This window comes from Lissotriton helveticus, chromosome 2_1, assembly GCF_964261635.1.
Source record: "Lissotriton helveticus chromosome 2_1, aLisHel1.1, whole genome shotgun sequence".
Classification (NCBI taxonomy): domain Eukaryota; kingdom Metazoa; phylum Chordata; class Amphibia; order Caudata; family Salamandridae; genus Lissotriton; species Lissotriton helveticus.
The window spans coordinates 471,458,683-471,485,479 of NC_136059.1; positions in this window are offsets into that span (position 1 = coordinate 471,458,683).

Here is a 26,797-nt window from a genome sequence, read left to right on the forward strand (position 1 = left end):
CTCATATCAGTGCTAAAGGTATTTGTAAGTTGTTAAACCCCATGTGGTAAAATGACAACATCCCAAAGACAGCTACACAGTTAGTGAAATACTGCGTGGTCTGCATGATGCACAATCCTGGCAAGGGTACCCCTACACCACCTGGTAATTTTGCACCTCCCACTTTCCCTTTCGAGGTCCTTCAAATGGACTATATCGAAATGGACAGTTAATAATTTGAAATACATGTTGGTGGTTGTTTGTGTGTTCGGTAGATGGGTTGAGGCCTACCCCACTAAAGAAAATACAGCCATTTTGACTGCAGGTACTCTTGAAGGAGTTCTTTCCTTGCTTCGGCTTGCCCCGTTTGATCAGGAGTAATAACGGAAGTAATTTCAATGCCAAGGTTATTCAGTTAGTTTGTGAGGGACTACACATCAGACAGGAGTTCCATGCTGCGAATCCCCCCAGTCAGCAGGTTTGGTTGAGAAGTACAACGGTACTCTCAAATTGAAATTTGTAAAGATTCAGGAGACCACAGGGTTGCGATGGGATGGCCAGATGCTTTACTGTTAGCTCTTTTGTCCACAAGAACAGCACTGCCTAGGACAGGATTGGCACCCTACGAGGTCGTATTCGGAATATCTGGGGCGTCCCACGTTCGCGTAGGTTTTCGGAAATTGAGTATCCTTTGTTGACAGATTACCCGTGTGATTTAACTGAAAGTCTGTGTTCTATTTACCAACAGATTCATGAATCCCTTCCACCCATACCAGAGGGGTCTGGCCAGAACACCCAGCCGGGGGACTGGGTGGTGGTGTGGAACATTCAGCGGAAAAAGAGCTTGGAGCCCCGTTGGAAGGAGCCCGAGTTGGTCCTCCTCGCTACCGTGACAGCTGTGAAAGTCGCTGGCCGAAAGAACTGGATCCACTCCAGCCATTGCTGCAGAGTACCCTTGCCCTTACCCTATGACGAATGGGTGAGGGATGGTATCGGGGATGCTGAGAGTGAGAAGATACCTCAATTTGTCCCCTTTAGTGATGCGCAGCTTATATGGACCCATACAGATGCTGAAAACAACGATGTGCTAAATGCAGCGGTCCCCCCTTTTCATTGACCCCTCTGTGCCTGGAGTCACGAGGTACAATTTGCAACCTCAGCAGAAGGACGGTGCACCAAAGTCAGATTAGTTAGGGATGGAATGTGCAAATCAGGGTGTACTTTGCTATAGTACCAACTGAGTTAGTTGAGGGAAAGCCGAAGTTGGTGCACTGTTCTGACATTGAACAGTATATATTGATTGTGCTCCCTTGGAGAGGAGTACATTATCTTGTGTGACGTGGGATTCCTCTAGAGCTAGGTTTGAGCAGCTCAACCACCAGCAGTTCGCGTAGCGCTACGCGTATCTCACGTGGTGCGAAGTACACTTCGCATAGCTACACGTAGCGCTACTACGGGAACTACGCCCAGGGTTAGTCAATAGTTGTGATTACCCTGATAGTAATACCTGGAATATCTTGGTTTTTAGAGGAGATGTATCCTGTACACTCTTGGTTGGTACAACACCCATTCCCCCTGAACACGTTTGTTACTTTGGCCCCTCACAAAAGGGAGTACCGAAAGACTTATACAGATAATGTATCTATACAAATGTTGCATCAGGCCCATGAGGTGTCTAATACAACTAATTGCTGGATTTGTGGCTTGCTTCCCTCAGTTACTCATAAAAGTGATAAGTTGTTGTCCATGCCACTGACATCAGTAGTTGCGAGGGTTGGTTAGAATTGCTCAGTATAGTGCGTCCCCTTCCCCAATTCTCTATTCTGGATAGGACACCTGCTGATTCTTGCACTATGATACAGACATTTACATCACAGGGTTCCTCCCATAGGACAGACAGGACAAGAGATGTTCAGTAAATTATTTTTAAAGTCCTGCATGAACGCATATAAAAGAGTAAAGAACAGGACATGGTTTTGAATGGAAATGGTTGATTTCCAAGGGTTTAACACGTCTGAGTATTTCCAATCTTTCCAGACTCGTAATGTTACCAAGGATGAGCCAATACCAGTGTCAGTTGTCAACACGACAGCAAGTTTCTGTGTCCAGGAGACCAGAAAGATAAGGGTGGGGGAGAGCAGATGCAATTCCACATCCAGATTGAGAAGGACCGATAGTGCACCCTTAATCCCATCCCCTAATGTCTATTTTGTCTGTGGATCCCAAGCTAATGTCTGGCTCCTGGCGGGATGGTCTGGCAGATGTTATCTCTCTTTTCTCCTTCCCCCTGTGTATATAGCACCGCCCAATTATCATAAAGATCACCAGCTGCAGCGTAGGAGTGTATACTTGCCCCGAATCAGAAGGGACATTGACACAAATGATATAGATCAGACAGATACTACCTTCCAATGGTTTGATGATGCCATGAAGGGTATTGTACCCTTTTGGGGCCCCAACTAAAAGCCTTAGTATTCGTCGTTTAACAAGAGTTGTTGAAGGGGTTATTAATGCAACGGCTGGTATACTGACAACCATCACTGCTGAGCTTCAGGCTACGAGGTTAGTTACCTTGCAGAACCGGATGGTGTTAGACGTGATACTTGCAGATAGGGGTGGGGCCTGTCGCGTCATTGGCAGTAGCTGTGGTGTATACAGACCGGAGCACACCCCTAATGTGTATGCTGCCATAAAGAAATTGCATAGACTCATCTGACATACACCAAGAAAATGATACTTGGACTATCTGTGCGGGTCTGGAGAATGCTCATGTCCTGGGGTTGGAAGATCCTTATCTTTCTAGCTGTGATTGCTGGTATTTTCTTCACATGTTGCCTTTGCATACACTGTCTCCGGACCTGCTACACTTACTGTATAAGTGTTCTCACCCCTGAGCCGAAGAAGCCAGTTCATGACACTAGTGCTGCCATCATGTTGCAAAAGGACATTCATAACATGATGGAGATAGATGAAGGCATTTTTGGTTCTGCATCATCACTTGCTATTTCTATTCCCGTTACTGAGTATATGGATTGTTCCAAGTATTGATATCCTTTTGCTCCTTAGAATATTACGCCTTTTTCCTTCACAACACCAAATGATTTAGCGAATGCTAAAAGGAGGGTCTGATGGAATTAAAATGTTTTGCTATTCTGTTTATGCTTTGTTCTTGTGTTAAGTTAGCATTTGCGGCACCATTTTATGTTTGGCCGCCACTTTGAATCATGTCGCGAGCTATGTATTCCCTGACTCGAAAAGCAGGCTCTGGCAATTTTCCTTTCTCCAAGGTTAGGCCTAGCTCCGAATACACTGTTCTTGTTAACGCATTCCTTTCCATTAGATAGAGGCTTTCTCCTACTAGTCCAGCAGCAGACATGAACAGTATGACCTTAGTCTAAAGATAATGTTTGCCTGGCCCGAGTTGAAACTCATCTTTCTGTACTCCTTTGTTTTAGCTGCACTTGCCAGTAGTAGTCCATTAGGGGTGGGATTTTCCTGGTTCAGAAACTGTGCATAACTTATCTCTATGTTGGCTGGTCAGTCCTTCTTCAGAAATACCAGGAGGTTAGTCAGACTGGACTCCGCTTGAGTGTACCTGAATAAAATATACTTGGTTTGTATTCTCTACTGTCTAACCGACTCTTCATTTGTATGGAAGGCTAAGACGTGGTCGTGAGTGATTCGGGTGGCCCTAATTGGGTCATTTCCTTTATCAGCTGAAGCCTTCATTTTGCATTTGTGGGAGGTGTCAGTGACAAGAATCTCATCAGGGTCTATTGACAGGCTGGTGGTACACTGTGGTATTTTCATTCCAAGAGTTCTCCCGAACAGCAATGTGGCAGGAATTTCTCCTGTTGTGGCATGAGGAGTGGAACGGTAGGCACGAGGGCTGGGCACAAAGCTAATTTGAGGTCAATGCCTTCCAGTGCAGCATGTGGAACCACCCTTTTCAAAGTACTCAAATTGTTCAACAAAGCCACTTGACTGTGGCAAGAGAGGTGTACTTTTCAGATGTTTGATGCTCAAGCGATTAAGAAAGTCTCTGAACTCACTGATATTGAAGGGTGGACCATTGTCAGATTTTAAAATGAAGGAAACACCCTATGTTGTGAAAATGCCATTCAGCTTCTTGATGACTCGGTCATGTGTGGTGGTTGATAAGGCTTCCACTAGAGGAAAAGGTGAGAACTCATCAACAACTACCATGAGATGATGTCCATTATTGAGGGGTCTGAAGAAGTCAACTGCAATTATTTCACTGGACTGTCTAGGAATATAAGACAGGTTCAGCGAGTGCTGAGTCCTTTTGGGAGACAGTTGTACAGATGACAAGCTTTAAGCTCATTTTCAACTCGTTCATTGAGACAGAAGGAACCACACACGATCCCTGGGGGCTCTTTTAGTTGCGCAATGCCACGATGTTCTTCGTGAGCCAGTTCAATAACTTTTTGCCTCAGGATTTCAGGGATGACTATTCCTGCTCATCTTAGTTTGACACCCTCATATGTAACAGATAGTTCTTACTGAACATTTGCACTTCCAGTACTGAAAATCATCTGTTAATGTTAATGTTAAAAACGCTTATATAGCGCATGGCTACCCCAGCAACAGGTCGTCCCAGCGCTTGCGGACAGTTTGAAACAAAACAACTTGGCCAGAGGAGAGAGCGTGTGACAATAATTCGGGACCTTAAGTAAGCGGAAACAACCATGTTTTAATTTGCTTTCTAAATGACAGGTAGTTGTTAGTGGCTCACATCTCCAGGGGGATTGAATTCCACAGTTTCGTAGCCAGATACCTGAAGGAACGGCCATCAGCTCTGTTCCTTCTGATTTTGATGGTACAGGCAAGATGGAGATCCGCTGAATGGAGAGCACGTGTGGGAACATAGGAGGAACACAGACCCTGCAAGATTGGGGGGCCAGAGAAATGGAGGATTTTATGAAGTAGACAGAGGGCTTTAAATTGAATGCGTTGTGTCACCGGAAGCCAGTGTAGACGCCGCAAAATGTGAGACACATGACAGTGTTTGGGCAGAGCAAACAAAATACGAGCAGCTGTATTTTGGGCCCTTTGAAGTCTGTTGATAGCTGTCCGATTGGAACCCAACATTAGTACGTTACAATAGTCTATATGTGATAGAACAAGGGCTTGGACTATTGTTTGACGTACAGAGGGGTAAAAAAAAAAAAATGGGTTTAAGCGACCGAAGGCGACCATAGCACACGCCAGCCACTCTTTTTGCGTGTGACTCTAGAGTGAGGGAGTTGTCCATAGTCACGCCCAGGTTTTTTACTTCCGTCTTAGGGATGGGGGAAGGACCTACGATGGAGGGCCACCAATGATCATCCCACTTGTATGTTTCCTTGCCGATCAGGAGTACCTCAGTTTTTGATGTATTCAACTGCAGGCAGTTCGCGTTCATCCAATTAGAGATAGCCAGAATATCATCTTGAAATTTAATTTGGTCTGTTTCGATGTCGTTGGAAAAGGCAAAGATAAGCTGCGTATCGTCCGCGTACGAAGTTAATTTGATATTACGTTCTCTGGCCAGCACTGCCAGAGGGCGGACGTATACGTTAAATAACGTGGGACTGAGGGCTGACCCCTGCGGAACACCGCAACTCAGTGGAAGCCTGCTGGATGAGAACGGTGGGGCATGGACCTGAAAGGAACGGTCTGATAGAAAAGACGCGAACCAACCCAGGGCTCCATCTCGAACTCCGATCTCCCATAGTCTTCTGAGTAAAATCCTATGGGAGACCGTGTCCAGTTACATCCCCCCGGTGACCTACTCATGTCCTTTACCAAGGAGAAGATGGTCTTAGAACAGTTAGTACTAGAACTGATCAGTTCAGTATAGTAGTTAGCCTTAACTTTCTTTATAAGTTTATGATAGGCTTTAGTAGCTGATCTGAAGTTGGCTTTTGCCAGGGGATCATAAGATCGCCTCCAAGTACGCTCTAGTAACTTGCATTGCTTTTTCTGATCAGCCAATGCCACAGAATACCAGGGATGGGATTGTTCTCGCTTGGGTCTAGACAGTTTCTTAGGGATAAAGTTGTCAAGAGACGAGTTAATCCAGTCTCTATAAGCTATGTCGGCTTCCTCCGGGCTTTCTGGCCAATCTGGGTGGGAATTAAGCAGACTAGTCTCAAACAAGGCACCATCTAATTTGTGCCAAGGACGCCTCCAGAGAGGCGGGGGGGACTGCTTTCTGGAGCTAGCTGGGATCTTAATAAAAATTTGAACCAGGAAATGGTCCGACCAGCTAAGGGGACTCGGGATGGAGGCCGAAACACCAGGAATGTTTGAAAATACCGGGTCGAGCAAATGACCAGCTAGGTGTGATGGCCCTTTGACTAGCTGAATGAGTTGGCAGGCTTCGAGATCACCCAGAAGCTCTCGTACAGTAGGAGACTCACAGCACTCGAGATGGAGATTCAAATCCCCATGTATGCTGAAGTTTGCAGACTGCAGCGCTAGCGTAGAAATAAGAGAAACCAGAGATTCCTGGAAAGTGCTAGCAGGGCCAGGGGGCGATAGATCAAAAGCCCTGTAAGGGTAGAAATATCTGATACCTTTATCTTAAAAAGAGCACATTCACAGTTAATTATGTTCACAGGGGAGAGCGAGCAGGAATAAATGCATTTAAAAATCACAGCCAATCCGCCCCCTCTTTTCTTGGGTCTATTCTGGGTCTGTATCAATTAGCCAGGAGGCAGTGTCAGGGTCAGAATGGCCGAGGAATCATTTGTGAGCCATGTTTCTGTTAAAAATAGTAGATCAGGAGGTTGATCTACCAGAAGGTCATGAACATCCTCATGATGCCTGACTAAAGACCTACAATTCAGGCTCTGCACCTTTAAATTCATAGTCTTACTAGATGGTGAAGCCAGTGGAACTTCCGTGGCCGTGTAACCACAATGTGGACATCTTAGGCAGAGCGTGCCTGGGTACAGTACATGGGTCGCACATGCAGCCACACGACGAAGAGCCAGTAGCTCCTCCCTGGCGTAGGAGGCCATGTCCTAAAAAACTGACCAGGGGTTCTGGCAACGGACAACGGTCTGGCGGCGCCCCGCCGGCTACCCGCCGCGCGCGTCCGCTGCGTGGGAAGAAGTCAATTAGCCTAAATAGGCACCGTCCCCGCCTCTGGCAGAGAGAACACCCTCAGGGGGCGTGCCCAAGGTCGTGACCGCCCTCCACAACAAACGGCACTTGCCGCGGTGGAACAAGGCACCGACCGGAAGGAACAGGTAAGGAGCAAGTAATGCCATTAAAATTCAAGTGAAGTTTAAAATACACCCTATTTATACACAGGCAGCAATTCTAAATTTAAAAACAGTGCGAACACGAGCGCACACTTCACCAACAGCCTAGCGCCTTGTGAGTCAAGCGCGTCATGTAAGAGATGAAGTATGTTTCCTCCATGACTGTGTTGTAATGCTTTCCTTGAGTTTAAGCATGTCTTTGTCAGTATTAGTAGCTGTCAGAATATGTTCAATAGAAAGAGCACTTGACTTTACTATGAAATTGATATAGGCCTCAACCACTGTGGATGTGGTACTAGGATGCTGTAGCGGCACTCATGAAAAGTAGTCTGTGGGGTTTTGAACCTTCTCCCGTTGGTGCACAATAGTATAATCATACTCATGCAGATGCAACCCCACCCTCTCGAAGCTAGGGGACATCCTGGCCTGCAGATTTCCGTAGATGGTGAGCAAACCCCGATGATCCGTGACAAGGGAGAAAAGTTTTCTGTACAGAAACACATGCAAGCGTTCACACGTCTACACTATAGTTAAGCTTTCTTTCTCCGGTTGAGAATAAGCACGTTCAGTTTGAGATAGACTCCGGCTAGCATAGGCCACAATGTGTCTGTGAGCTATGGACTGTCCATTGTGTTGGGCAAGGATTGTTCTTACCCAACCAAGCTTGCATCCGCCACAATCTCTGTATGCTATTTCGGATAAAAGTAAGCCATTTCATTTGCAAATTCAATTGCACGTTTCTTGAAACTCAAGTCACATGCAGATGATCATTCAGACTGAACATCTTGCTTTGTTAGTTCTCTTAGAGGGCTGGTCACAGTGGCAAAATCACAAATATACCTAGAGCAGTAGCTGGTCATACCTAATAAGGATTGCAGCACGGCCACATCTTCTGGAGGACAAGTATATGTCAATGCTTTTACCTTTTCGGGGTCAGGAGTTATTCCATTCAGAGAAAATATGCCCAAAGAATTGAAGTGTGTTTTTGTGAAATTCACACATCTCTGCATTTAGTATGAGACCAACATCAGCTACCAGAAGGCATACTTGTGTGAGTGCTTTGTCATGTAGCCCCAAACACCAGTACATCATCACTGTAGTTAAAAGTATGTGTGACAGACTGAATTAGTGGACAAATTTCATCTTGAATGATTTCTGCAGCTGGTGACACACCAAAACTGAGTCTTTTCTATCTGAACAAACCATCATGAGTTGAAAAAGTAGTAATGTGTTTACAGTTTTCTTCCAGTACAAGTTGATGTTAGTCTTCGTTCAGATCAAGGCGGGAGAAGACATTGGTACTATTCAGCTGCGGAATTATGTCCATAATGTGTGGAACTGGATGTCTTTCTTGTTCAATTGCTTTGTTGGCCTGTTGCATATCAGCACAAATGAGCACTGAACCTCCACTGTCTTATTTTGGCATTACCACAATGGATGAAACCCATAGTGTCAGATCAGTAGAATGCTCAATAAGGTCATACTTTAGAATGAACATTCACGTTGTAGTTGATAGCGATCCGTCCCATATCAGCAGCAGTATTAAAAATTAATAAGCATGCACTCGACAAAGTACCTGGGAGGACATGCTTTGATGCTTGCACTGTCATTGTTTTGTGCCGCATGGTCGCCACAAAGGATCCTTAGCTCTGCAAGGGTGTTAAAGCTGCCCAATTGTTCAACTTTGTTCTCTGCGTTGTGAGACATTGTATCGAAGATAGCTCTTTGTACTTTTCTGCCGGCATGATGTTTATCGACACATGAGTGTCTATAATGAAAGTTGTAGGGCACTCAGTCACCTTGGGCATGATCTAAGGACAATATCCAAATGAACCTTGATGCCTCATATGGCAATTCTTTTAAAATTTGTCTCTCTCCTAGCAAGCGGCCAATCCTACATGCCCATGCCAGTCGGTGACTGATATCACCACTGCACGTCCATCTTCCTCTCTGTCACTCGATGAAGAAGTCCACAAACTGTTGGAAGATTAATTTGATAAGAATTGCCTTTGTTTTGTTTCCACTTGCCTTAGTCGATGTTGCAGTTTGGCCTTGTGGGAGTGGCTAGAGTGCCTCTGGAACTTTCTGGCATCCATCTTCTCGCCTCTTCGTGACACACTTAGTTTCTCTATTGCTTTGCAAACCGGTATGAAATGATTTTCTTTCCCACTTCCTTTGCGTATCAGTACGATGGTAGGACATTTATCTTCATGTGGAAAAGAGAATCCATAGCAAAAACACAATTTCTTTTTCTTCGAGACGTCACTCTGTGGGCAACTGCCTTGTGTTTCTGCTTACTCTTCATTTTTTAATTGTTCTGGTTGCCATATCAGCAGCTTGCCGATTGGCACATTTCTCCGATGTTGCAGCCATGAGCACTTTCTCCGAACAAAGTGTTTCTTGCAGCAACAATAACTCTAATAATAATGGCTTCTTCATCATTGAACTCATTGAACTTGCAGTGCTTTAAAAGCGCATCAATTCTCTCAACAAACTCATCAATCATCTCACCACGTTGCTGTCTTGCTTGGTTGAAAGTGTACCTTTCATCGTCGACATTTAGCATTGGATTGAACATGGCCTCCAATGTCTTCTTGATTTGACGGTATGATACTTCTTCAGCTTGTGGCAACTTCTTTATCATCTCTTTAACTCCGTCACCTGCCAGTTTCTTGAAGTATTTGATTATCTTTTTGTCATCTGCTTCTTCTATTAGCGTCTATGAAGTCAAACGTTTCATTCCAGGCAGTCCTTCTGGTGCCAATATTCTACTTTTCGGCCTTATTGAATGGAGGCGGTGATTTCAGGAACACAGCTGGTGGAGCAGACAAAGATGTTGCAGAACATTTTAGATGGATACTTTGGTTGCAAAGTTTAAGCAAAACCACGTATGGACACAATCTACATTGGCCAAGAACTCCTGTGATAACAACTGCATTTAAATTACAATTTTCTTACAAATAAACTTGTACTGGAGTACTTTAAATCACCCCTATTTGTATTTAAATCTGAAAGTAATGTTAAGAGGCTCAGTTCAGCTTTTTGATTGAATAAATAAAATCAAATAAAAAGCACACAACCCAAAATTATTTTGAAATACAAAAAGAATCTCTGCCTTTGGTATGGACTATGACATAGTCTTGGGAGAAGCCGCTTTTCTTACTAACATCAAGAAAGAGCAAGGAATGGTCTTTGCCTGGTTTACCCTTCAATGCACTTTTTCAATAGAATTGCCTTATCTCATCCCTAGGCAAATCCCTTCCTTCCTAAGTATTTTAAAAAGTTATACAAGTTGAGAGACTTCCTTTAAGTAATGTGATTTAACAAAGAGCTACTCCTATTTTCCTGGGGCGAGAAATATTTCATTTAAAATGGGCTCAAGGAAGGGGAAGAACATCATGAAGAATGTAAATAAATGATATGAGGAGTCAAATCATAGTGTCGAGTTAAAAAAAAAATATTAGAACATTATAAATCTGCATGCTTTTTAAAGCCTATTCTTCATCAAAAAAAAACCTACTCTCCTTTCACCAAATCTCTTCATGACGAAAGCACCATTTATTTCATCTCTGGCGGTGCCATTTTGCAAACCCTAGAGTTGGCCATGTAATGGGCTGCTTCAGTACCTAAGTATCGCTGGAATGGCGTAGTTTGGATGAAAAGGCCATCTCAACACATGCCAGGTCAGCCCTTTATTGCATAAAAAGGTGCGGCACTGGTACAAAGGAAATTGCATTGGATTCGTAGGACTAAACTTCAAAAAAATTAAAAAGGCTCAACACTTGCTACTCTTTTGGAAAAACGCAATTTTCCTTTTATTGGTCTGGAAGATGGTTCAGTGAGGTAAGTGTTCACCGCTGACAAATGTAGTTTTGTGAGGCAATCCTTCGGGGATTAGTAGATTTACCACCATAAACCTGATAATTGTAGCATGTACTATTTACAGTGCTTGCAAACCGTGAAGAGCAATTGTAGCACTATACAAACAAGTTATTATTAATATCAGACATGCACAGAATCATTCTAGCAAGTACATCGCTGGTGATAAAAGGCGATGGGTTTTGCGAGTACTGTAGTCTGAAATCAAAGTATTCCATTGTAACATATTCAAGCCGGTTTGGCCGAATGAGTTCATTGAAAACACCTCCCAAAGAGACTGGTTCATGCATGATTCATATCATGATCAGCCTGTTAACTCATTATCCAAAACTGCATTAACTGAGAAACATTTCTGGCTATAAGTGCATTTTGCCTCTACAAATGCCGATAGTGTAGAAACAATGCAAAACTCTGTGTGAGAGTAATCCCGGGCGGGTAACTCCGCTCTGCCAGCAGAGTTTACAGAGTTTTGCCTACTCCGCGCTCCGTTGTGAACGCGTAGTTTAGGCAAAACTCCGATTCCATGGATGAGCGGAGTTTGCCGGCCCCTCCACCCTCCCTAATTAATTATAATTTCTTTAAAAGACACTAACCTGCTGTGGCTGCCTCCTCCTCGCCATGGATGCTCCCCTTCCTCGTCCTCGTCGTCCTTGTCGAGTGGAAACCCCTACGTTGTACGTCTTGCTCCGCCCGGGTTTATGTGAGAGTTGGAATGCTCCTTTGCATGGGTTTGCACATGACCACCTTAATGTTCTGTTAACGCGGGATTTTTGGTCTATAGTTATAGATCTAGATCCCAACTCAGGTCGACTGAACCGTTGGTACCTGTCATTGAGTAAAAGGCAATCCACTACTAAGTTAATCAGTTAAAGACTTACTCCACTCTAAAGAATCACTCAAGCTTAAAAGTTTAAAAGTTTATTACAAAGCCAAACGTAACTGGAGATACAGACATCTCAAAATAAGATTCAAAAGATATACGGGTATCAATACAAACATGAATTTTCTAAATGCTCTTAGTCGGCAGAAGAATATCACCAAAACAAATTCTAGAATTATCAAAGTTACGAGGATAAACACAAGCTGTAGCTTGTGAGTCATTTACAGAAAGGAAAGAAATCAGATTAGACTATCCCTACACTAGACTAAGTGACATCCCTACTTAACAAGATCTTAACCTAAAAAGGTGTCAGCAGTGGTGACTTCCAAAGAAGAACACACACTTCCCTTAGTCTTTGTTCCAAAACGATGTCTCGCAGTTCCCTATCTGCCTACCCATCCGCTCTCTTAGGTTCCTCAGATCATCTGCCTTGCCTCCACCCAGGGGTGCTGTCCCTAATACAAAATCACATTTACATTAGAAACGCCCCCAAAGACGCCCCTCACGTGGTGTTGGTTCTGGCGGCAACTTCCATGCTGGTACTCCTTCTAGGCCCATCGTTAGCGTTGACCTTGCTTCCCAGGCTCCTCTGCGGCAAGACGGTACCCCCAGGAAATTCCTGAAGACTCCTCCAGGCCTGTACCAGGCTCTCTTGAACAAAAGTCTATTCATCACTTTCCTGATTAAACCCCCTCGCACCTGCAAAAGACACTTTCTCTGTGGGCCCCAAATTCCGGCCTCCACGATATCTTTAAGTCGTAAACCATGTAACAGGCTCTGCGTCCTGTGCCTAACACGACCTTTCTCTAACGAGCACATGCAGATCAAACTAAATGACTTTATCTATTCAGGCCTGATAGGATTCCATGAAACGGGCCTATGCACTTCTACAAAACATTTAATTTCTTTAGTTTAAACAATATTCTAACTTATTACACACAATGATTATATAAACGTCTATAAAACATATATATCAGTCCTAGGTTCAATAATACGTGAATCATAATAACATTAAAATCCAGATTATGTGGAAATACATCAGTTTCTTGTACTCTTTGTGAACTGCCATGTGGCCTACACATTTCCACGTTTAGCAGAATTACATTTTCCCTTACAACAGCCACATAACATGAGATTTCAACATCATTCTAACATCTCTAACACATCTACATTTAGCTTTTCACACTCCATATAAGTATCCTATCCTAATTAAACACTATTATGTACCGTCACTCTATAATTTCGCCACTCTTATATACTGTTCACTAAACTAATACAACGTGCTTGTAAATATGGTGCACTTCTACAGTTTTTCTTAATTTGCACTCTCTCAATCCCCCCTTTGATGACTTTCAGTAGTCATTACCCTCAAAACACCATCCCTGAGGTATGGACTGAGTCAAACTGAAGTCGTTTCAGTACCCCCTCGTTTCATCATCTCTAGAGCCTTTAGACTCCTGTACTGATTATCCTGCATCGCAGTCAATCTCCTCTCTTGCCTTCTCATGGTTCTTTGCAACTTGTTTGATCTATACCATTGCTACAGCCACACCAATCCCCACAAAGTGATTATACAAATCACTATTATGATAATAGGTTTCAGTATGTACCAAATGATATTCTTTCCTAGGTTGGCAAACCAACCTCCAACTTTACCCATTCCTTGACCTACTTTTTCCCACACGGTTACCTTTGTCAAATCCTCTATCTCATGATGTATTTCAGTAATGTTTCGAATGTACTTCTCTAACGGTTTTGAATTGTCTGGAATGTAAGTGCAACATTCCTGGACCTTCAAAGCCTTACAGACTCCTCCCTCTTTGGCTAACAGAACATCTAGAGCAAGTCGGTTCTGAAGAACCATTGCCCTTATCGATTGCATTTCTGCTTCCACCAGCATTAGTGATCTAGCAGTACTGGCGGACAACCTATCTACAACTGTTGCCAATCTTCTAATCTTGACTAAGCATGGGCGTAAAATCCGCTCCGCTCGCAGATTTTTCGAATTTTCGGCAAATCCGCAATCCGCGAACGCTCGCGAATTTGTCGAAAATCCGTGAATCCGCTCGCGGCGGATTTTTTGCTTGGTTGCGGCGCGCGGCGTGGTGCACGGCGTTCACTTTCCGTCATTTTAGCGTTTGCCGAGTTGTTTTTCTTTGCGAGTGACGCGCCATTTTAGATCTTGCTGCGTGTTCCCGCGGGAGTTTGTCGCCCGCGAATACGTACTCGCGGCTTGCCACCTTGCACAGCACACCTCGCGAGAGTTCGCAATTGCGAACACGTAGTTGCGGCGGAAAGGAACAATCTCGCACTTGCGAAATAGAGATTTTGCAATTTCGCACAAGAAAATCACCAGCAAACAGGATAAACCTTCAGAAAATTATGATTTTTATCAGAATCACTCCTCAGGTTGACATTTGCATGGCTTTTTTTTTGTTGCAAGGAGTCCATTTTGGGGGGGGGGAGGAAGGAAGTGCCCCACAGTCTCCAACTTCCTGTTCCTGTCCAGCAGGCTCCTCCCAGTGCTTTGTCCATCTCCTGGTCACTTTCATTTGGATCTGGAGCTGGAAGGATTACTTTTTGTGGGTGCTGCTGGATATTTGGATTTGAGGCCTTTTTGACTGTCTTTGGATCACTTTTGGATTAGAAATCAACTTTCACAAGTAAGTTTGTTTGGGGCATTACAGTTGCTGCAAGTAAAAATTTGGAACTTTTTCAGAACATTAAATAAATTATATTGTGGGTAGCCACAGTATCCAGTAGGACCAGGGTTGGTTAGGGGTGTATGATACAACTGTTTTGTTGAATTTAAACACCATTGAGGCCATGGATGGGCTGGGATTGTGCTGATTTTTGTCTTTTTTTTGGGACTGCTGGTGGGGCCCTTTGCCCAGGGGTGGTGAGTGTTGCATGGGCCTAGTCTTTCTGTGGGGTGTCTTCTTAAATTTAAACATAATTGAGGCCATGGATGGGCTGGGATTGTGCTTATTTTATTGTTTTTTGTCGTTTTTGGGGGGCTGCTGGTGTGGCCTTTTGCCCAGGGGTGGTGGGTGGTGCATGGACTGAGTGTGCCTGTGGTGTGGTCTCACTCTCTTTAATGTAAACATCATGGATGGCATTGGATTGTGGTGATTTCTGGCTGTTTTTCTGTTTTTTGGGGGTGTACTGTTGATGTGGACTGGTCATGTGGGTGGTGGTGGTGGCCATCTTGAGTGCTGGCTGGTACAGGCAACATGTGCCTGGGGTGTAAGGGGCCATTTTGAGGAGAGGCAGTGTCTGAGGCCTGCACTTATTTTGCCTACTTTTCATCCATTATGCCCAGGGGTAGTGAGTGTTGCATGGGCCTAGTGTTTCTGAGGGGTGTCTTCTTGAATTTAAACACCATTGAGGCCATGGATGGGCTGGGATTGTGCTGATTTTATTGTTTTTTGTAGTTTTTTTGGGCCTGCTGGTGGGGCCCTTTGCCCAGGGGTGGTGAGTGTTGCATGGGCCTAGTCTTTCTGTGGGGTGTCTTCTTGAATTTAAACATAATAGAGGCCATGGATGGGCTGGGATTGTGCTTATTTTATTGTTTTTTGTCGTTTTTGGGCGGCTGCTGGTGTGGCCTTTTGCCCAGGGGTGGTGGGTGGTGCATGGACTGAGTGTGCCTGTGGTGTGGTCTCACTCTCTTTAATGTAAACATCATGGATGGCATTGGATTGTGGTGATTTCTGGCTGTTTTTCTGTTTTTTGGGGGTGTACTGTTGATGTGGACTGGTCATGTGGGTGGTGGTGGTGGCCATCTTGAGTGCTGGCTGGTACAGGCAACATGTGCCTGGGGTGTAAGGGGCCATTTTGAGGAGAGGCAGTGTCTGAGGCCTGCACTTATTTTGCCTACTTTTCATCCATTATGCCCAGGGGTAGTGAGTGTTGCATGGGCCTAGTGTTTCTGAGGGGTGTCTTCTTGAATTTAAACACCATTGAGGCCATGGATGGGCTGGGATTGTGCTGATTTTATTGTTTTTTGTCGTTTTTTTGGGCCTGCTGGTGGGGCCCTTTGCCCAGGGGTGGTGAGTGTTGCATGGGCCTAGTCTTTCTGTGGGGTGTCTTCTTGAATTTAAACATAATAGAGGCCATGGATGGGCTGGGATTGTGCTTATTTTATTGTTTTTGTCGTTTTTGGGGGGCTGCTGGTGTGGCCTTTTGCCCAGGGGTGGTGGTGCATGGACTGAGTGTGCCTGTGGTGTGGTCTCACTCTCTTTAATGTAAACATCATGGATGGCGTTGGATTGTGGTGATTTCTGGCTGTTTTTCTGTTTTTTGGGGGTGTACTGTTGATGTGGACTGGTCATGTGGGTGGTGGTGGTGGCCATCTTGAGTGCTGGCTGGTACAGGCAACATGTGCCTGGGGTGTAAGGGGCCATTTTGAGGAGAGGCAGTGTCTGAGGCCTGCACTTATTTTGCCTACTTTTCATCCATTATGCCCAGGGGTAGTGAGTGTTGCATACTTGCATGTCCGTAGTCTTTCTGTGGGGTGTCTTCAATGTAAACATCATGGATGGCATGGGATTGTGCTCATTTTTCTGTGTTTTGTCGATTTTTTGGGGTGTATAACTGAACTGATGTTCCTCTGTCTTCCATTGCTTTTAGGTGCACAAGAAGACTCAAGAGAACCACCAGTGCCAGGAAGAAGTCCTGCAGCGGTGTGTGTGTGCAGCATAACGTCACGCGACGTCACGTCTGGACACAGAACCCTCTGCAACTCGTGCAACTGCTGCCTGCTGACCTGCTCTGAAGAAGATGGCCCCAAAAAAAGTAACCCGTAGCTCCTCTAGCAAGAAAGGTGCCAGTAAGGAGCAGAAGAAGCAAGTTACCAAGGACACTGGTGTGCCGCCCGCCCCTTTTTTTGGGAGTAAAAAAAAAAGTATGCCTGCAGCAGCAGCGGGATCTGCTGGGGACCAAGCTGGCAGCAGCACCCCCGCTCCATTGGGCTCAGTGCCACCACCACCACCACGCCAACTTAAGTCCAAGCCCTTGAGTGCTGCAGAGGCAGCCAGTATAGTTCTTCAATCACCATCGACCAGTGATGTTGGCTCATCGCAAGAAAGCAGCAGCAATGTCCCTCAATCAACACAGGTTGTTGTAGCTCATCTGACGAGTGTTGAACAACCACAGCCGCAACAACAATCACATGTGCAAGTACAAGCCCAAGTACATGTGGAAGGAGAGGCAGCGCAAGGAGATGCGCAAGCAGAGGTGCATGGAGGGTCACAAGTGCCCACAATAGTTGTTCCTCCCGAAGTAGGGGCACATCAGGAAATCGACAATCAAGGCGAGGTATCATTTGAGGAAGCCACTCCTCCTGATGATCCTTCATTGTCTTCCACACCCCTAGCAAGGAAGAGATCAAGGGTGGTGTCTACATCTTCTTCAAGCACACCTCCTTCTGATGATACGGATCAAACTTGGGAACCAGCACCACAGCCGTCTGAGAGTGAGGCACACCATGATCCAACAAAGGTACTTAAGCGTAAAAGGAAGCTCGTCCAAAGTCTCAGACTTATGGAGTGTGATGAGGCTCAACAAGAAGTGGCGGATACTGCTGCTGATGAAGACTCTGCCAACGACGACCCAGTCATCATAAAGGTCACTGCAGCCCCAGCGGGCATGCAGCAAACAGACATTTTGACCCTAGCCCGAAGAGCTGCTGCGCGTGATGATGATGATGATGATGTTGTCGATGAGGAGGCAGTGGAAACACCACAATCATTGGAGTTAAGTAGTACACCAACTCGTCCCGCTTCCATATTTCTTTCTGGCAAGAAGAGACCTGCGTCAACCTCGACCTTAATTAGTGGCGGTGAAAGTGGAAAACGTACAAAAGTTGGCCAATCCAGATCCTCCACTTCATCTGGCATTAGCTTCATGACCACCACCACCAGTATCGCCGCCTCCTCCAGGTCCCACAGACACTTCAAGTCCCCAGTTTGGGACTTCTTTACTGTTTGTCCCAAAAATCCAAAGTTTGCCATTTGTACCCTTTGTAAGCTTGCAGTTAGTCGTGGTAAGCCAGGTAGCAACTATGGTACCGGCGGCCAGAGTGGTCATCTTGAGAGAAAGCACGCTGTCAAATGGTTTGCGCACCTAGCTGCGATCAAGAAAGGCCAAAATCAAGGAAACGTTGATGTTTCATCTGATGTTGACGAGCAGGAAGAAGACGTGTCAAACACTTCCCTTACACCCAGTACCCCTCTCAGCAGCACACCCAATGTGAGGCACACTAAGAGTGTTGGAGCGAGTGAGACACCAACGCACAAAAGTTCACCAGCGAGCAAAATTGGGTCAATGAAGTCATTATCAGCCCGTAAATGCTTGGTCCAGGGCAACATTAGAACAATGCTTACTTCAGAGGTGCCATATGAACGCAACCACCCACTGACGCGTGTGTATAACACTAAGCTGGCTAAAATGCTAGCTGTGGACCTTCTACCTTTTTCTTTTGTAGAAGCGGTAGGTTTTCTTGAATTAGTTGCAACGCTCTGCCCTAAATGGAAGGTTCCGAGCCGGTTCTATTTTGCCAGAGTTGCGGTTCCAGCACTACATGAAGATGTGCTGCAGGCGATTGGGGCAGCTTTGCAGAAGAGTGCTGTTCACACAATACATCTGACAACAGACATGTGGACCAGTGGCCCAGGCGATGATTACATGTGCATCACTGCACACTGGGTCTCTTTTTCAGGTGTTATAGCAAAGCTAAACGCAGGTGTTGACCCGGACCAAGTTTTCAAAGCTGCTCGGAAACATGCAACACTAGCCATGTTTGGCTTGGAGAAAAGTCACACAGCAGAAAACCTTTTGCAAGAGTTTAACAAAAAGGTCTTGACAATGCTATCCCCCCTAAAACGCAAGATTGGTTATGTTTCCACGGATAATGGCGCCAATGTAGTTAAGGCCATGTTACAGGGTGACCATGTTAGAGTGCCGTGTTTGGCGCACTGTATCAACCTGGTAGTTCAAAAATTCTTGAGTGATAAAGAGAGTCCAGCGTTCGAGGTAATGGCCACCTGCCGCAAAATGTGCAACCATTTCAGCCATTCTTTTAAGGCCCGGAAGCATCTGCGGAGACTGCTACTTCAACGTGGAATGCCAGTGAAAGCACTCATCCAGGAGGTGGCAACACGTTGGAACTCAACCTTCTACATGCTTGAGCGTCTGCATGAGCAGTATACGGTACTCGATCACTATTTCTTGACAGAGGCTACATCTCAGAAGGAGGACCTGCGGATGAGTAAGGCGCAATGGGCCATAGTTAAAAGCCTGACAGACATGCTTCGTCCTTTTGAGTTCTTCACGCGTGCAGTCAGCCAGGAGGACTGTAATTTGGGAAAAGCTATCCCATTGTTGTGCATACTGGAGCACCAACTGATGGCGGTTTCTTCTGAGTTTGAAAAAGATGAAAAAAAAAAAACATTTCATTTTGTCTGAGAAATTATTACATCGCCTACGTGGTGATGAACGTCTTAAAAACATCAACTCAGATCAGCATTACATTTGTGCTACTATTCTGGATCCACGCTACAAAAAGGCGCTGGCAGACAACGCATTCTTTCCTTTCGCTGATGCAGATGTTCAAAAGTACAAACATTGGTTAGCCTGGTCAGCCAAGAGGTTTGAAAAAGAACGGCAGGTTATTGAAGGAGAAGCCAGTACATCAGCATCAGCAGGCCATCCGCAGTCACAAGAATCCACTTCTGCACCTGTGGCTGGGGCACAAGTGACCTCTCAGCCGTTAAAGACACCGGCAACTGGATCATCTGCACCACACACAATGACAACACTAACAGTGGCTGGGGAGGAGGATTGGCTAAGTTTGATGGGGTATGGTTCTCGAAAAAATGTCACAGGCACAGCAAAAAGTAAGCAAAGTGGAGGAACAGTTGATGACCTTGAGTCGATGGTGCAGGACTATCTGAATGACTCAACAGTGGTCTTTCTTAATGAGGAGCCATTGCAGTATTGGCATGGCAAAAAACAATTGTGGCCACAGCTCTACAACCTGGCTATAAACTATTTGTCTTGCCCACTCGCAAGTGTGTCTTCTGAACGTGTTTTCAGTGCTGCTGGTGGCATTGTAACTCCCAAACGGAGCCGCCTATCGCCCAAAAATGTGGAGCGGCTGACAATGATCAAGATGAATCAGCACCTCATACCACCAGATTACAAAGTGCGAGAAAGCACGCCACATGAAGACGAGGAGGACAGCAACGTAGATGAGGGGATTTTTTCTCTGTTCGGTGCCACTGACCTCATCCAGCCTGAATTCGCATAGTATGATGACGAAATCTTGTTCTTATTCCCTGACACCGAGCCCTGAAAATGAGACAATCAATCAAGAACTTTCTTTTTCGTCCTTATTCACTTTTATTCCTGTGTGCTTTGTGTCTCTCTTTCTTTGTTTTGCACAGTTAATTTAATTCAAACTTTAATCACCTAATCCCAAAAACAAGACCATCATCAGAACTGTCTTCACTTGTTTGCTTATTGATTTGAAGGTGCCGCAGTCTACATTCCTCAGGTTCACAAGTTCTGAAGAACATGCTCCTCTATCCTCCTCCTCCAGACTGCGATTTACCTCCAAGCAGAGTGCTGGATTACGCACAATGAAGAAAGACTCAGCACTTGTGGGGGTGTTGTACTTCTTTGCGGGTGAGTTGACGGTTTTGGGCCCATTGCTGTGAAGCTCTAATAATGGACAAAAGTGTTTTGGACCAAATATGAGGTGGAAATTTCTTGCCATTTTTGCTGACTTGCTTGCCTTTGAGGTGCTCTTTGGCGGGGTTCCGGGGGTTTGTGTGTAATTTTTGGTGTCTGTCGAAGCACTGCTGCGACAGTCTAATCTTGATTGCATTTGCTTTTCAGGAAATCCGTGGTGGAAAACAGGAGTTATGATGATTGATGATGATGACCTAGCTGAACAGCGCGGCATTTGGAACGAAGGCCGAGAGATATTGTAACTTGTAAGTATGAGATTTAGCTTTTTCGCTGTTTGGGGGTGTTGTCGGGTGTTTTTTTGCGGGTGGGTTGGCGCCGGCGGGTCTTGCCTGGGGCATTCCTGGGAAGGTCTAATACCGGATACAAGTGTTTTGGACAAAATCCATAAGGAACAGCCTTTTTTTTGCCATTTCTTCAGACATCTTGCTCAATGTAGCGTTTTGGGGGGCTTCCTGCTGTTCGTGGGTGGGTTGCGGCCGGGGTCTCTGTCGAAGCACTGCTGCGACAGTCTAATCTTGATTGCATTTGCTTTTCAGGAAATCCGTGGTGGAAAACAGGAGTTATGATGATTGATGATGATGACGACCTAGCTGCACAGCGCCGCGTTTGGACCGAAGGCCGAGAGACATTGTAAGTATGAGATTTAGCTTTTTCGCTGTTTGGTGGTGTTGTGTCGGGTGTTTTTTTCCGGGTGGGTTGGCGCCGGCGGGTCTTGCCTGGGGCATTCCTGGGAAGGTCTAATACCGGATACAAGTGTTTTGGACAAAATCCATAAGGAACAGCCTTTTTTTTGCCATTTCTTCAGACATCTTGCTCAATGTAGCGTTTTGGGGGGCTTCCTGCTGTTCGTGGGTGGGTTGCGGCCGGGGTCTCTGTCGAAGCACTGCTGCGACAGTCTAATCTTGATTGCATTTGCTTTTCAGGAAATCCGTGGTGGAAAACAGGAGTTATGATGATTGATGATGATGACGACCTAGCTGCACAGCGCCGCGTTTGGACCGAAGGCCGAGAGACATTGTAAGTATGAGATTTAGCTTTTTCGCTGTTTGGTGGTGTTGTGTCGGGTGTTTTTTTCCGGGTGGGTTGGCGCCGGCGGGTCTTGCCTGGGGCATTCCTGGGAAGGTCTAATACCGGATACAAGTGTTTTGGACAAAATCCATAAGGAACAGCCTTTTTTTTGCCATTTCTTCAGACATCTTGCTCAATGTAGCGTTTTGGGGGGCTTCCTGCTGTTCGTGGGTGGGTTGCGGCCGGGGTCTCTGTCGAAGCACTGCTGCGACAGTCTAATCTTGATTGCATTTGCTTTTCAGGAAATCCGTGGTGGAAAACAGGAGTTATGATGATTGATGATGATGACGACCTAGCTGCACAGCGCCGCGTTTGGACCGAAGGCCGAGAGACATTGTAAGTATGAGATTTAGCTTTTTCGCTGTTTGGTGGTGTTGTGTCGGGTGTTTTTTTGCGGGTGGGTTGGCGGGTCTTGCCTGGGGCATTCCTGGGAAGGTCTAATACCGGCTAGAAGTTAGTTGGACAAAATCCATAAGGAAACACCAGTTTTGGCACTTTTTGTAAGTTAGGGTTCGTTAGGGTTAGCCCTAGCAGCAGGATTGCATGTGTTTAGGGGGGTTCGATTGCAACGCGGTTCTGTTGTTGTAGAGCACTGTTGGAGCGATGCTGGCTATGGATACTTTTGCTTGCAGGCAAGTGGTTTGAATACAATCCACGGTCTGTATTTGGGTCTACTGTTACTTTCAAAGTACGTTTTGTAACCATTTTTCTGCTAGGCATCGTTTTTGGAGATATGATTGGGTTCTTCTACATTTTTGCGACTGGCTTTAGTAAGGGTCTTGGTGGGAGCATTGCTGGGAAGGTCAAATTTTGTTCTAAAACACAGTAGTACACCCACCTTGAGGGGAAAGATCCGCTATAATATTTTGGCCATACTTATTGATCCTTAAAAAGGTGACTCAGACAGAGCACGCAATTTCAAAAATATTGTACTGTCTATTAGGGAAATCAAAGTGTCACTTTTTGAACCACACAGCGTACATACCTTTTATTTATTTATCAGTGGTATTGTAATAGCACTTCCTGTTTTCCGTTCAATAATTACAGGCCGGGTTTCAGTCAACATCCGCCAGGCAGGCAGTGGACAGGGTGTCTCTTCTGTCAGTGGTCACCACCACATTGATGGACGAAGCGTCAGCTGGAATGGAGGAGTGCCGCCAATAAGAGGAATTGTTTGCTGCATGCAACTTACTTAACAATTTCAACAGGACAACTCCAACAACATACGCAATACAGATACAGTATCCATTGTTGTCTTTTATTCTATGAGTGTGACTGCATGTGCTTACCTTTAGTTTGTAACCAAAGATTGTCTGTAAACTCTGTATCTTCAATTATTGTTTGTCCATGCTCTGCTTTTTTTTTCTTCTCTCAACAAAACCTACCCAAAAAGAAACCCCCATTCCCATCCATTTTACAAACCCTAACCCTCTTCCCCCGGGCTGTGTTGTTTTGCTTGATGTCTGACTAAAATGACATCAATAATTCCACACACTTGCTGGGGAGGATAAGGTGATAGCAGCAACAGGCTGGTGAAGGAATACGAGGATATCTTCTAGACTTACTCAGCTTCAGTACTATATCTTCTAGTAGTAGTAGCCAATGTCAAATAAATTCAACGCAAGTACTAGTTATACTTGCAATACTTTACCATTTGTTAGGCTACATTATGGCACTGTTCTAGTGTACTGTCACCTGCTATTTTCTCGATCGTACCGTAACCGTTGTAATGCTACAGTAAGGAGTACAAACAAGGTTTCGTTTTCTTTTTTTCCATAGGCATGCAACTGCCACTGTGTCACACCACTAGTAACACCGCAATGAGGAAATGTCACCCGCCCAGGAATGACAACGTTAATCCCCATTTCACCTGGAGCCAGCCCTGGGCCTAGCCCTAATTTCTAACACAAATTACAGGTAAGATAAGCGTTTGGTGGGAGGTAGTATAATGGAGTATTATTTCGGAGTAGACAAGAGATTGACGGTTGTACTACTAAAGTCCTACGACTGTTCAGGAAAACAAAGTTACTGTTACACCCCCGCCCCCCACCCACCAGACTGAAAAGCAGTAAAAAACAGGTATGGTCAGATAAAGTTGAAAAATATATTTATTTATCCCTAACAAAATAATCTCCCTCACCCACCCTAACCCCAACGATTGTCTCTGAAACGTCCCAAAACGATCCCAACTCCCAAATCCCACCCCCCAAAAGTCTATAAAAAAAGGGCAAGGGACACTCCACTACTGGAGGGTGCTGGTGCTGGTGCATGATGCGGCATGGGCATCATACTCCTTGCGGAGGGTGGCAAGCTCGGAGCGGAGGCCCTTAACCAAGGTCTTATACCTCAGGACCTCCTGCTCCAGGTTGGACATGCGGACTCGTAGGCGGCGTTGGCGTTCCTTGCAGCTCCTGTGGGGGGCAGCTGGTATTTCGGGTGCTTGGCGGTGGCGGTCGGCTTTCTTAGCCCGGCTCGGTCCCGCTGGTTTAGTCACGGAGGAGGATGCAGTGGTCACAGTCGAAGATGTTGCCCCGCTCGACTGCGTGTCCTCCTCCTCCTCCAGGGCCACCAGCCGCCGATACTCGGCGACTGTGGCCTCCAGCCTCCGTTGCCGGGCCAATCTAGCCTGCTCCCTCCTTGTTGTTGATTTGGAAGGAGCAACTATATGAAGAAAGAAAGACATAGTCTGTAACCAATGCTCCTTATTAATAACACAAAGTGATTGAGCCGAAAGTTGGGTCACAGAGTACAAGTAGCAAATTGAAAGCACAGTACATAACTATTGAGGACAGTATCTATGTAACCTCCCACTTCTGCATCCTTGCTCTAACAGTAGTGGTAGTTTAATGAACTAATTCTACGACCACTATGGACTTCCATTACAGTCGACTATGACAGTACACCAGTCTTATTCTTCTTCTTCTCTCTTGTTTAGGGAAATGGGTACGTTATCTTATGCAAGCCGGCAGAATGACATGGACACAGCACAGTGAAGTTGCACCCGAGAAAAAAAGTTGCACACCATGATGATGGAGACAGACTTGCGTTACTGTACCGGTCCAGTACATGCAGGTGGTGAAGCTATTACTTTTCTATTACGGGTGGCACTGAGAATACTCTGTTACAAGGGCTACTGCTTAATTAATTTACCTTTCACCCTACAGTGCAAATGAGTACTAGAAAAGGAAACTGAAGAAGCTAACTAATTTGATTATCTATCACTTCACATGGGACGTATTTAATGACAGATGAGATGACTTTAGGTGCTTTGCTTAATATTGAGTGAACACAGTGATACACCCACACATGAATGACGTACTACAAGTAAACTAAAGTTATTAAGAGAGGTACGGAGTGTCCACCGTAATAACCAGATATATGCTGTGAATGCAAACGCAATACAAAGTACTGCTACTATTCATGGTAGTATTGGACACATTTACAATTTCTTTTCCTTGCCTTCCCTGCACTGGGACGGACGTGCGGGTGCGGTGGTACATGCTCTTCAAGGTAACACTTACTTCACCTGGCGACCATCTACTCTCTCTAGATACACATTTGCTATGTAAGAGTCAGAGAATACCATGCTCCAGGCATCCATTCATTCAAAGTATACGCACACATACAGTTTCTGTTTCACCCACCCAGGCTGCTGTCCTTCCACCCATCCTTGCTTCATCATTGACCCAGCCATGCACCATACCATATTCTTTCCTTCCCAGCCACCTCTGGGTCCAAGCAAACACATATCGTTCTTCTTTGCCAGCCATCATACAAGTTCGCGTCCCACTTACTTACACCCTTCTTTCGCTTTTCGTTCATCCCATCCATCACGTTCGTCTAAGAACTTATTGGGATTCTTCTCACCAAAAACTTCACAGCTAAGTCGAAGTACATTTCGAGGAGGCTACTACCTGGTTGATTTGTAATTGTAATACACCCGTGCAGAAAGCACACTATGCAGTCTTCAATCTCAATAAGTAAGGAATATATAGCTTACCTGTTTCCGCCACCACCGTTTGATCCCCCACAGGAACGGCCACCAGCTCTTCTAACGCCGCCTCCTCCCCAGAGGCCTCCGAGTCCAAGTCCAACACAGCCACCTCCACGCTGGCCCCGTCACCAGATGTTACACCTACAAAGTACATTTAAGAAAGTTAGAATACACCACTCACTACTATATAATATTTGGTCTAGGAGAAATGTTAAAAAAACAGAATACAATGTAATAATTTGTGACTGTCTACTCCATAGTAAAAATGTCCCATTTTCCAGGGAAGGCTGTTGTCTTGCTGCACTTTTATGCACAACTGATGAATGCTTGCTTTTGATTTTTAACACGCACCACTTTTTCTCCTAACAGACAGAAGCTTGACTCCTGAGTCCTAAGAACACGACCAGGATCAAGTTCAAACTAGGTGAGAGTTCGGCTCGACCACAAGAAATGTGTCCAATTAATCGTCAGCACTAACCACTTTTCCGTTTACAGTTAAATAGTTTTATGACAAAGTAGATTTTAATAAATGTGTTTACTTTTAATAAAGCTTTTACACTTAAATAGACTCTGTGGTTTTTGTTCCTCTAGACTAGAGTGGATGAGCTAAAGGTTTTGGAATTTTTGCAAGCATGAGTGCCTCTGACACTTCTTGACTGTGCTGTGACTCCGTACTACTCTCTTGTCCTGCGTACGATAATCTAGAGATCATTGGGGATCTATAATCGGTGACTTCGGGAGCTGAATGACTCTGCCACACTATCTAGTCAGTAAGGAGACAGTGCATAGAGGTATTGCTGAATATAATGGGAGTCCAATGGAATTGCCAAATGTCCAATCTTAGTTAGCTACACAGACAGACTAATAAGAATAGTCTAGTAATACCACAGGGAGTCATATTCGAGGCAGGATAAGAATTTATATCCAGTCTACAAGAAGATCAAAGACGATTTAGAAAAAATCGAATGAGGA